The following is a 10,953-nucleotide window of genomic DNA, read 5'->3' as shown; positions in this document are numbered from 1 at the left end:
CTTTCTCTCTCTCTCTCTCTCACTGTCCACTCTGCCTGTCAAAGAATAAAAAAAATAAAAAAAGGAAAATGAGGTATATTTATGGGGAAACTGGGCATTAACCATCAGAATGGAGGCTGGATGTGGACACCTGATACAGTTGTGGTAGTGATTACTGATACCAATGGCCGTGTCTAGACTGTTAGAATTCTGCCAAGCTAGGGGTCAGCCAATTTGCTACACATTTCTGTGATGGACTTCTGGAAAGGGAGGTTTCTTGTTTCCTAAAGTGCTGAGCAACTTTCCTGTTTGAAGAAAGCTGCTACTTCTACCGTGAGGATGATTTTACATAGAAATCACTCAAGGGGTCTCCCAAGTTTGTGAGTTTGAAACTGACCCCGAATGCTTTCAGAGAAAAGCTTTAGGAAGCTCCTGGCGGGTCATCTTTTCTTCCACAGAGGCTAAAGAGGAAGGAAAGGCAACAGAAATCATAAGTAGGTAATGCTTTTCAGCTGCAATCAGTACAAAACATCTGGAAGTTTGGGACTTCTATTAAGCAAAGAGTATTTGAAATGTCTTAGTTGTTAAGTTCAGTGTTTTTTTCTGTGAATCAAGGTCAAGAGAATTGTGCACGATAGGTTGTGTCACGTAATACATTTTCAGCATCTAGTTCAGAGACTAGCATAATGTGCCCTTAATATTTGGTGAATGAATGACTGACTGAATGAAAGATACAATGAATGCCTCCAAGATCCGCACATAGTTGGCTTTTTATTGGTAGATAGAAAAGACAGTTGTAGATCCTTTACTCTTACTTGAAATTCCACTAGCAGAAATTAATTTCCTGGTTGTAAGCATTGCTCTTTCCTGCTCATACTTTCTCTTGAGACACAACTACTATTGAATAGAATGACATACTGAGCCTTCAATACCTCTGATGTTTTATTTTGAGTGAGTTTATCAAATCATGATGTCATGTGACTTTAATGAAGGGAAGAGATGGTAAGTGGAGGTAAATTGTTACAGAGAGGGAGGGAAGAACACAAGAGGCCAATTTGGCTAATTCAAGTATTTTTCCCAGGACTTCCTTGTAAGAAGAACCCTGACCCAGCTGTTAGAATCATTCCTGAGAGCACCTGGAGCTTTAGGAAAGCAGCACAAATTAGGAAAAAGGAGAAAGAAGGTAGTTGGAGAATACATTTTAAAATTTTTACCTAGTTACCTATTAATAGAATGTATTTATTACTTAAGCAACATTTTTCCCAGCAGTAAAGTATAACTAACAGTATGCAATTTTAAACTAGCATTCTTTTTGCTAAAGGCCTCCACCATAGCAGGTGCTATTAAGGGTAATAAGCACTTGAGGAATAAGAGAAAACAATTCTTTTATTGGCACATTTGTGCAAGGTTCAGTCAGTCTAGTTGAGAATTATGTCTAGTACCTTATTTTCCAGGTCTTGGGGAACACTGTGATCCATAAATGATCTTACAGTGTTTGGGAATGATAAACTCTGGAAGACACAACTGCAACAGTTAGTCCTGTGGACGATTATGCTCTTGAAGGCAAAAAACACTGAGTTTAAGGAAAATGGATTCTTACATGGATGAAATGAGACAAACACTGAGTGCTTCATCTATGGTGTGTATGCTACTAGGCTCAAGAAAAGAGAAAAACCCTATATATTCTCTGCTAAGAATAGAGGGTAAGAAGAGGAGATCTGAGGTATGGGAGCCAGATTATCTCCCTTCCTACTCCCCATACTCTGAAAGTGCCCTGAAACAGCACCGGCTCACACGAGAAGGTTCCTGTAGCCCCTATTTTTGCTTTCACCTTAGGCTTGGGCTTGGGCTTCTGGGGTGCATGGTACTTGGAGAGGGGCAGCTTAGTGTGCTGGGTGGGTCTGCCATGTCCAGCACTTGTAGCCTAAAAAATATAGAACCTTTTTTAAAAAAGTTTTTTTTTATTGGAAAGAGTTACAGAGAGAGGTAGAGACATAGACAGAGAGATCTTCCTTCCACTGGTTCATTCCCCAAATGGCTGCAACAGCTGGAGCTGAGCTGATCTGAATCCAGGAGCCAGGAGCTTCTTCCGGGTCTCCTCCGTGGGTGCAGGGGCCCAAGGGCTTGGGGCATTCTCTGCTGCTTTCCCAGGTGCATTAGCAGGAAGCTGGATAGGAAGTGGAGGAGCCCAGACTCAAACCAGCACCCATATGGGATGCTGGCACTGCAGGCCAGGGCTTTAACCTACTGCACCACAGCACCATTGCCTAGAACCATTTTAATAGTCATGTATTGTGGGGACATTTTATTGGTTTCAAAAATAGATATTAACTATGTAAATTAGTAATAAAGGCTCTCCTTTAGACCCAAGCACTTTTCAGTCTTATTAGCAATAAAGTTAAGTTAACATTGATACCAGGTTGTTTAATTTCTTTCTTTTTTAAAAAATATTGATTTTATTTATTTGAAAGACAGAGTTACAGAGAGAGGTAGAGAGAGAGAGAGGTCTTCCATCCGTTGGTTCACTCCCCAATTGGCTGCAACGGCTGGAGCTGCGCTGATCTGAAGCCTGGAGCCAGGAGCTTCTTCCGGGTCTCCCATGTGGGTGCAGATGCCCAAAGACTTGGGCTATCTTCTACTGCTTTCCCAGGCTATAGCAGAGAGCTGGATCGGAAGAGGAGCAGCTGGGATTAGAACCAACGCCCATATGGGATGCTGGCACTTCAGGCCAGGGCTTTAATCCACTGCGCCACAACGCCGGCCCCAAGGTTGTTTAATTTCTTTAGATTACTGGATGACTACCATGTGCTCTGTTCCAGCATTGTGTGTACAGTAATAAATCAGACCCATATGGTCTCTGTATCACACTTGGAGCTCATGTTTTGTATGTGTGTATGATATACAATAAGCAACAAAGATAAACAGATGACATTTGAGGAATGGTTTCTAGCTTGGAGAAGCTCTCATTGTAGTTGAACAAATATATATATATGCATAAACTTATTATATGAATATAAAAATATGGTATCATTAACTTAAGGACATTTGTGGCTCTCTACCTAATATCCAGTGTGCCCTATTAAGGGGTCTTGTCACAGGCAGCCACTATGACATAGAATGTTAGGGTGATGCCTGCAGTGCTGGCATCCCATATGGGCACTGGTTTGTGTCCTGGTTGTTCCACTTCCAATCCAGCTCCCTGCTGATGCACAGGGGAAGGCAGTGGAGGATGGTCCAATGCTTGGGCCCTGTATCCATGTGGGAAACTGGAGGAAGCTTCTGGCTCCTGGCTCGAGCCATTTGGGGTCTGAAGGTGAACCAGTAGATGGAAGATCTCTTTCTCTCTCCTTCTCTCTCTGTCTCTGCCTTTCAAATAAATTAAAAAAAAAAAAAAAACAAATAAGTATTTGTACAAAGAAATCCCTAGACATCACGTTGGGTCTGGGAACTTTTTCTTTTTATTATCTGCCTCTTTCCAATGATGTCACTGTAAAAAATAATGTTTTGTTGCTATTCTTCTACCTAAGATGAAAATATCCAATCAATTTTCACTGTGGCTGATCTTTCCTATGTCTCAGGCCTCAGCTCAGATACCATCTTTCAGTGTGGACTTTGATCTGCACATTTGGTAGCTGACCTCCCCCTCCCCGTTATTCTTTCATCTCCCTGTCTAATCCTAAGGCATTTACAAATATGAGCAAGTAAGACAAAATATACAAATAACCATAAAAAAGGCATTGGGTATAAAATGCTATAAATAATCATAAATAGTGTTATGTAAGGTGAGTGAAAAAAGAGTTCTTTATCTGTTTTATTTGGTATTTTTAAAGAATTCTGTCCTTGGAGAAGGCTAGGCCTTTTATATATGTATATATATCTTTGAATCACTGGACAAGAAAATAAAGGTCCTGCAATGTTAACAAGATTTATGGATGCAGGAACAAGGTCTTATAGACACGATTGAAATATGTGACAAGCATTAGCATTTCAGAGTGGTGATGAGCTACTTGTACAGATTGATGTGGCTAAAAATTAGACAAGGCATGTTAAAAGCTGAGATCATTCAGGCTTAGGAACAGCTGAATATGAGCAATTATGAAGCAGTTAAGCCATTAAATAAAACTGAAGATCTTGTGAACCACCAGAGCAAAAAGGCACCTCCATGTGACCGAGGGCTTTATCACCAAAGCTCTCCACTCAAAAACATAAACATTGGGAGATGCCGGTGCCAGGGGTGATGGAGAGGCTCTTTAAAAGCAGAATGGTGCACATGTTGCTCTGGACAGCAATCGTGGGCTGAGAAAGCTGTCTCTAGCTGGGCATATCAATTATGTGAGCAAAGAGTGAGGATAAAGCAATGAAGGCTTTCAGTGTGGGATTCACCTGGAATGGGAACATTATGGTGCCCCATAGAGAATAGCTCACCTGGCTCCCATCACCTTCACAGGAATGTGCATGTAGACTGGCTGCCTGCATCACTAATCCCTCTTATGAAAATGATTGTAAACATGGGCAGTGTTATTGAGGGGAAAATATTTATTCTCATCCCATTCTGCTCAGATGGTGGGAACTATGGAGTGAGAGGAGTTCAGGAAAACACTGTAAGAGGGGACATAACCATAAGGACATTGGCTCTTCTCCCATCCACTATGACCTGGCTACATCACTTGATAGCAGATAAGATTATTCCATGAAGAGGAGTCTGAGGCAGCCTTAGTTTGGGTCTGGCCGATCCAGCAATGCTGTGTCTATATGCACAATTCATTCTGAATGGCTTAATTGGTTGTCAATAGAAACATATTTGTTAAGAATCCACCATGTGCTAGACCTAGGAGAGGATCATGTATATATTTATTTAGGAGAAGCAGAGCGTTGGAGTAGAAGGGGCAGGTTAGTTTGAACTGTACTATTGGTATGGTCGCTAATGAGCAGAGAGAACAAAGCAAGTCATTTCAAACACTCAGCAAATGCAAGGAAGGAAAGAAAATTCTCTAGACCTATATTTGTTTTACTGTTTAAAAATGGTGTGTGTGTCTACAAGAGATTGTCTTTCATTCTCCTTCCAACTCTAAAGTTTGATGGTCTATACATGCATACGGCTTTATTTACATTTTTTACCCTTTTGTTATTTTTTGATAACATACAAGTACTGTTGATTTGCACACTGAATTATCTTTTTTTGTGTATTCAAGTCAGTCATCAAATTCCACTGTAATTCTTGTTGAAGATATCTCTCAGATGTGTTCCTTTCAACCAATCATTTTATGTCAAGAAACCAGTGGTAAAGCACAGTCTCTAAAGTCAAATAGATTTAGGTTCAAATTCTTATTTTGTCAGTATCTGTGTGACCTTTGTTTCTTTAAATTAGTGGTCTTAAATTCTCTCTTATCTGTAAAAGGGGACACCTAACTTTCCAGATTATTGGGAATATTATATTAAAAATGCTTATAACATTCTTAGTAGGTGTGGAAGCTTGCTGTAGTGGTTAAGACACTGCTTGAGACACCCAGATCCCATATCAGAGTGCCTGGGTTTGGGTCTTGGTTTTACTCCTGATTCCAGTTTCCTGTTAAAATGCATCCTGGGAGGTAGCAGCTGATGGCCCAATACCTGGGTTCCTGCTACTCACAAGGGAGACCTGGATTGAGTTCTTGGCTCCTGAATTTGAACTGGCTCAGCATTGCCACTAGGAACATTTGAGAGAGTGAATCAGCAGATAGGAGATCTCTGTCTCTCTTTCTGTCTAAAATAAAATAAAATAAAAGTACCTAGCAAAGTGGTCTAAAAAGTTTAATGTTAACTAGTTCCTATACTTATATAGTAGTAGTAGTAGTTGTTGTTGTTATTGTTGTACTACTATTTTACCACCATTATTACAGTAACACTCTTTCATTTGCCTGGGTTGCTACAGCAGCCTCATAGCTGATATTTCTAACTGTATTCTCTGAGCATATTCTACAATAAATAACTATACCATACACTCTTTCATTTTGAATAGTTTCTATTGATGTATATACAGGTTCACTCATTTTTTTCCTGCTATATCTAATCTGCTTTTGTTTCATTCAGTGTATTTTTTAGACACAGTACTTTTCATCTATAGAAATTTGGATTCGTTTTTGTTATTATCCAAGTCTCTCTTTAATTTGTTCATTCTTTCTCTACATTAGTGGCTCTGAATCAGAGAGGGTTTCATCCCCCTCCTGAGGCATTTGGCAGTATCTAGAGATATTTTTGGTTGCCACAACAGGAGCAGGGAGGATGCTATTGGAATGTACTGGGTAGAGGTCAGGGAAGCGACTAAGCATCCTGTGATGCACAGGATGACTTCCCCAACAAAGAATTATCCCAGAATGTCAGTAGTGGCCAGGAGGAGAAACCCTGCTCTACTTTCTTGTCCATGTGGGATATAGTTACAGTAAATGTTTTAATGACATTGTCCACTTGCCCTATTATATGTACAATTTCTGAGTTGGTTTCCATTAATTGCTTTTTTCTCTTCACTAGGCTTCTTTGCATACTTAGTAATATTTTACTAAATTCTAGTTATTGTAAACTTTGTCTTATTGAGTACTGGGTCTTGCATTTTTAAAAATATTCTTGACATTTCTTCTGGAATCATTTAAGTTGCTTGGAAACCATGTGAGCCTGTAGGCTTGTTTTTTGAACTTCTTTAGGTGGGATCAGAGTAACTTTTCATGTAGGGATCGTTTTTCCCTGTTATAGAAGCAATGGGCTGCCAAGAACTACTTGCTGCCCTGTGTATTATGAGGGTTTCTCACTCTGATAGAGGGAACACGAACTATTTCCAGACCTGTGTGAACTCAATGGATTGCTCCTTTTCAGAGGTCTTCATCAAGCCCCCAGTATTTTTCTTCACACTCAGGCGGGTCAGCACCCATCTGAAAACCCAGAACTGTGAGTTCTCCTGAATAAGTCCATGCAACTCTCTCTTCCATGCTTCTATGTGCCATGAATTCCACTGTGGCCTCCTCCCCAAACATTCAATTATATTTCTTCAATCTAGGGAAAATAGCCAGGCTCTGTTTAGGCTTCCTCCTTGGGCACAGCCTGGAATCTCTCTCTAGGCAGTGTAAAGGTGATGATGGAGTTGGCACTCACCTAGTTTGCTTCCCTTCACTCTGGACTCACTGTCCCGTGATCCCTGTCATTCAATGTCTGAAAACAGTTGCTTTATGTGTTTTGTCTGCTTCTTAAAGTTTTTAAGGTGTGCGTTGGTGGGAGGTGGTGGTGGGACATCCGGTCTTTGATACTCCATTCTAGACAGAAATGCAAGCCCACCACAGACTTGCAAGGAAGGCAGGCTGGTGGTGTCATACATTACTTTTAAAACAGAATCCCTTTTGTTTCTGCAGATGCTCTTCTTTCTAGAAACCTACTTTGTCTTCAGAATTAAGATGGCATAAGTGCTGAGATCTAAACCACAGTGTGCCCCTTGACCAGAGTAACCTCTGCTCTCTTCAATGTTGTTTCTCCTCTGCTCTTTTCTCCATTTCGGGGTTCTTCTCTGGAGACTCTTGTCTTGAATATTTCAGCTGTTCATTTGTAAACCTTCTGGATCCTATTACTTGTTCAATTAATTTGGACCTTTTGTTGTTTGCCTCTTGGCCTTTTCGTCTGTCAGGTCTCAAAGTTTATGTATGGCTCAATAATTCATATATCTGTTTGTTGGTTACAGAGCAATTTAATTGTGCATTTATATAACAGTATTTATTAGCTTTGAAATTTTGAACAGAGGTATCGGTTTTCTGCCCTCAGGTCATGCTTTCATTTTAATGACCATTTATATATTAAAATATTTCTTTACATGTTTCTAGTAATCTAGTAAATTTTTCTTAAAGTCTTTCATTAAGAGACACTGAAAGGGGGGGGGCAGAAAACATAATGAGAACAGGGAAATAAAAGCAAAATAAAATAGAACAAAGTCCCAAGTTTCAGTGCTTGCCAGCTGTCCTATTGTTTCTCTTGGTAGCATGGTGTTTTCAGACTTTCTGAAGTTAGAGAAAAGTTAGTTCTAAAGTTAGTTCTTCACAAATTGTGGTCACTAGCCTAAAGTTCCTACACCTGAGGCAGTTACATGTAGCTTGAGTGAACTAGACCTGCTTGGGAGTTTATTATATTGCTCCATGTAGAATGATGCTTGATGATAAAACTCTGGATTTACCCTGAGAGGCTCATAAGATTAGAGAGGGAAGTGTGGAGCCTTTCATCTTTTGGTTACCACTCAGGGTTGATCAAGAAGTCATTGGGTTTCATGACCCCCAGTTAGAGGATCCTGGGAGATAAGCTGTTGCTGTCAATCCTACTTTTAATGAACAAGAATCTCAGTAATTCAATGTCACATGGTATTCTCAGTTCCACAGGGTTGACAAACAGGCTGCAAATGGAATGGTTTCTGGAAATAATTTATACACAATTTCTCCCTCCCTTCCAAGAGCTTAGGCAATTTGATAGGGTAAACTATGGACAGAAATGTAATGAAACTTCATTACAGATCCAAATATGTTATTCGGGGTTATTCCAGGATCATGGGCTTACATGGAGAAATGGGCCATGGTAGGAGAAAGAACTCAGAGTGAAAGAGACTGGGGTCCACCTCTGGCCTGAAAGCTTCAAGAGCACTGTGGAAAATGGCCAGCAGCCTTCCAGTCCATTCATTCCAGGGTCTGCAGCTGTTTAGGTTTTAAGAACTATGGCCTGGATGGTTTTTTTAAAAAAAGATTTATTTATTTGAAAGTCAGAGTTACACAGAGAGAGAGAGGAGAGGCAGAGAGAGAGAGAAAGAGGTCTTCCATCTGATGGTTCACTCCCCAGTTGGCTGCAACAGCTGGAACTGCGCTGATCTGAAGCCAGGAGCCAGGAGCCAGGAGCTTCTTCCTGATCTCCCATGCGAGTGCAGGGGCCCATGCACTTGGGCCATCTTCTACTGCTTTCCCAGGCCATAGCAGAGAGCTGGATTGGAAGTGGAAAAGCCGGGTCTCGAACCAGTGCCCACATGGGATGCCGGAGCTCAGGCCAGGGCATTAACCCACTGCGCCACAGTGCCGGCCCCTGGCCTGGATTTTAAGAACAGGAGGGTGGGAAAACACTAACCACATAACTGAAAAGCAGATTTATGATACTCCTAATAGAGTTGGAAACTGAGAAGCACCTCTTAACAAACATTCTCTTACTTCTTTCTTTTCAGTGGGTGAAAGTGAGTCAATTCAAGAAAACAGCAAGTAGATGAAACAGGATAACACAAAATGAGGGCAGGTCAGGATAAATGGCATGAGGTTCCATGTACTTGGATTTAAATGATTCAGGTTAAGATTAAACTCAATCTCCTTGGAAGCGAGGAGGGAGAGAGAAAATAATTTAAATGGGATGAGTGATTCTGCTTGCCTCTCCACCTAATGAGTGAGCAAGATATGGGAGATGTGAAACCAAAGTGTTCCCTGGGTCTGTCTCAGTTCTTATGCTCTTCTCACATTGCTATCTCCCTGCACCATGAATGCGTCCAGTGTCTAGTGAGACAATTTTCATCCACAGCAGCTAGAAGCAAGCTAACAACTATACCTAATATTTAATCAAGAAGGAACTGAGGGAAACAGAGTTACAAGTTTTCCCAATGGACTTTTTCTCAAAGTTAATTTTGATTCCATATGATTTTTGACTCAAATACTGACCCTAAAACCTAATTTCAATGAAAGTACAACTCTATTGGCATGGCATAATACCTAGCACATGACTGGCCCCAAGAAATGTTGGTTAAATGGATGAAGGTATGAATTTTAAAGCAGAGACACAGAGGACTGTGTTTCTAGAATATTCAAAATAGCTCCTCTAGAAATATCTCTGACGATTACTCTATCTAGAAATGTCTTTTTTGTATTAAACCTAAGCCATTCCTATATTCCTATTTCATTTTTATAGTTGCTTTTCTACTAATAATTCTTATTTTTTTAAAGATTTATTTGCAAGGTGGAGAGAAAGTAGAGAGAGAGAGAGGGAGAGACAGAGAGATACAGGAAGAGATCTCCCATTGTGAGCTCACTTTCCAAATGGCCACGATAGCCAGGGTTGGGCCAGGCTGAATCCAGGAGCCAGGAACTCCACCCTGTCCTCCCACATGGATGGCGAGGACCCAAGTACTTGCACGATCTTCTGTTGCCTTCCCAGGTGCATCAGCAGGAAGCTAGCTCAGAAGCAGTATAGCTGGGACTGGGACTGGAACTGGTGCTCTGCGATATGGGATGCCGGTGTTGCACATGGCGCTTTCACCCACTGCACCATAACATCAGTCCCCTACTGAGAATTCCTATGGTGTCATGAAATCTTGGATTGATGTCAGAGGTGGTTTTATTCAATCCTTTGCTTTCTAGTTAGATTAGAATTAAATAAAAATTTAAAATACCTTATAATGATTAGAAGGGTAATTTTTTAAAAAGATTTTTATTTATTTACTTGAGAGTTAGAGTGACAGAGAGAGGGAGAGACAGAGAGAGAGTTGTTTCCCAAATGGCTGCAATGGTCGGAGCTGCGCCAATCCAAAGCCATGATCCAGGAGCTTCTTCCCAGCCTCCCATGTGGGCGCAGGGGCCCAAGCACTTGGGCCATTTTCCACTGTTTTCCCAGGCCATAGCATGGAGCTGGATTGAAAGTGGGGCAGCTGGGACATGAATCAGCACCCATGTGGGTTGCTGGCACTGCAGGTACTTGCTTAATCTACTACATCACAGCACCAGGACCAGAAGGGTAATTTTTTTTTTAAAAATCTGTTTATTTATTTATTTATTTATTTATTTTTTTGACAGGCAGAGTGGACAGTGAGAGAGAGACAGAGAGAAAGGTCTTCCTTTTGCCGTTGGTTCACCCTCCAATGGCCGCCGCGGTAGCGCGCTGCGGCCGGCGCACCGCGCTGTTCCGATGGCAGGAGCCAGGTACTTATCCTGGTCTCCCATGGGGTGCAGA

This window comes from Lepus europaeus, chromosome 1 (genome assembly GCF_033115175.1).
Source record: "Lepus europaeus isolate LE1 chromosome 1, mLepTim1.pri, whole genome shotgun sequence".
NCBI classification, from domain to species: Eukaryota; Metazoa; Chordata; class Mammalia; order Lagomorpha; family Leporidae; genus Lepus; species Lepus europaeus.
The sequence above is the reverse complement of the archived record's forward strand: the minus strand, read 5'-3'. Positions refer to the sequence as shown.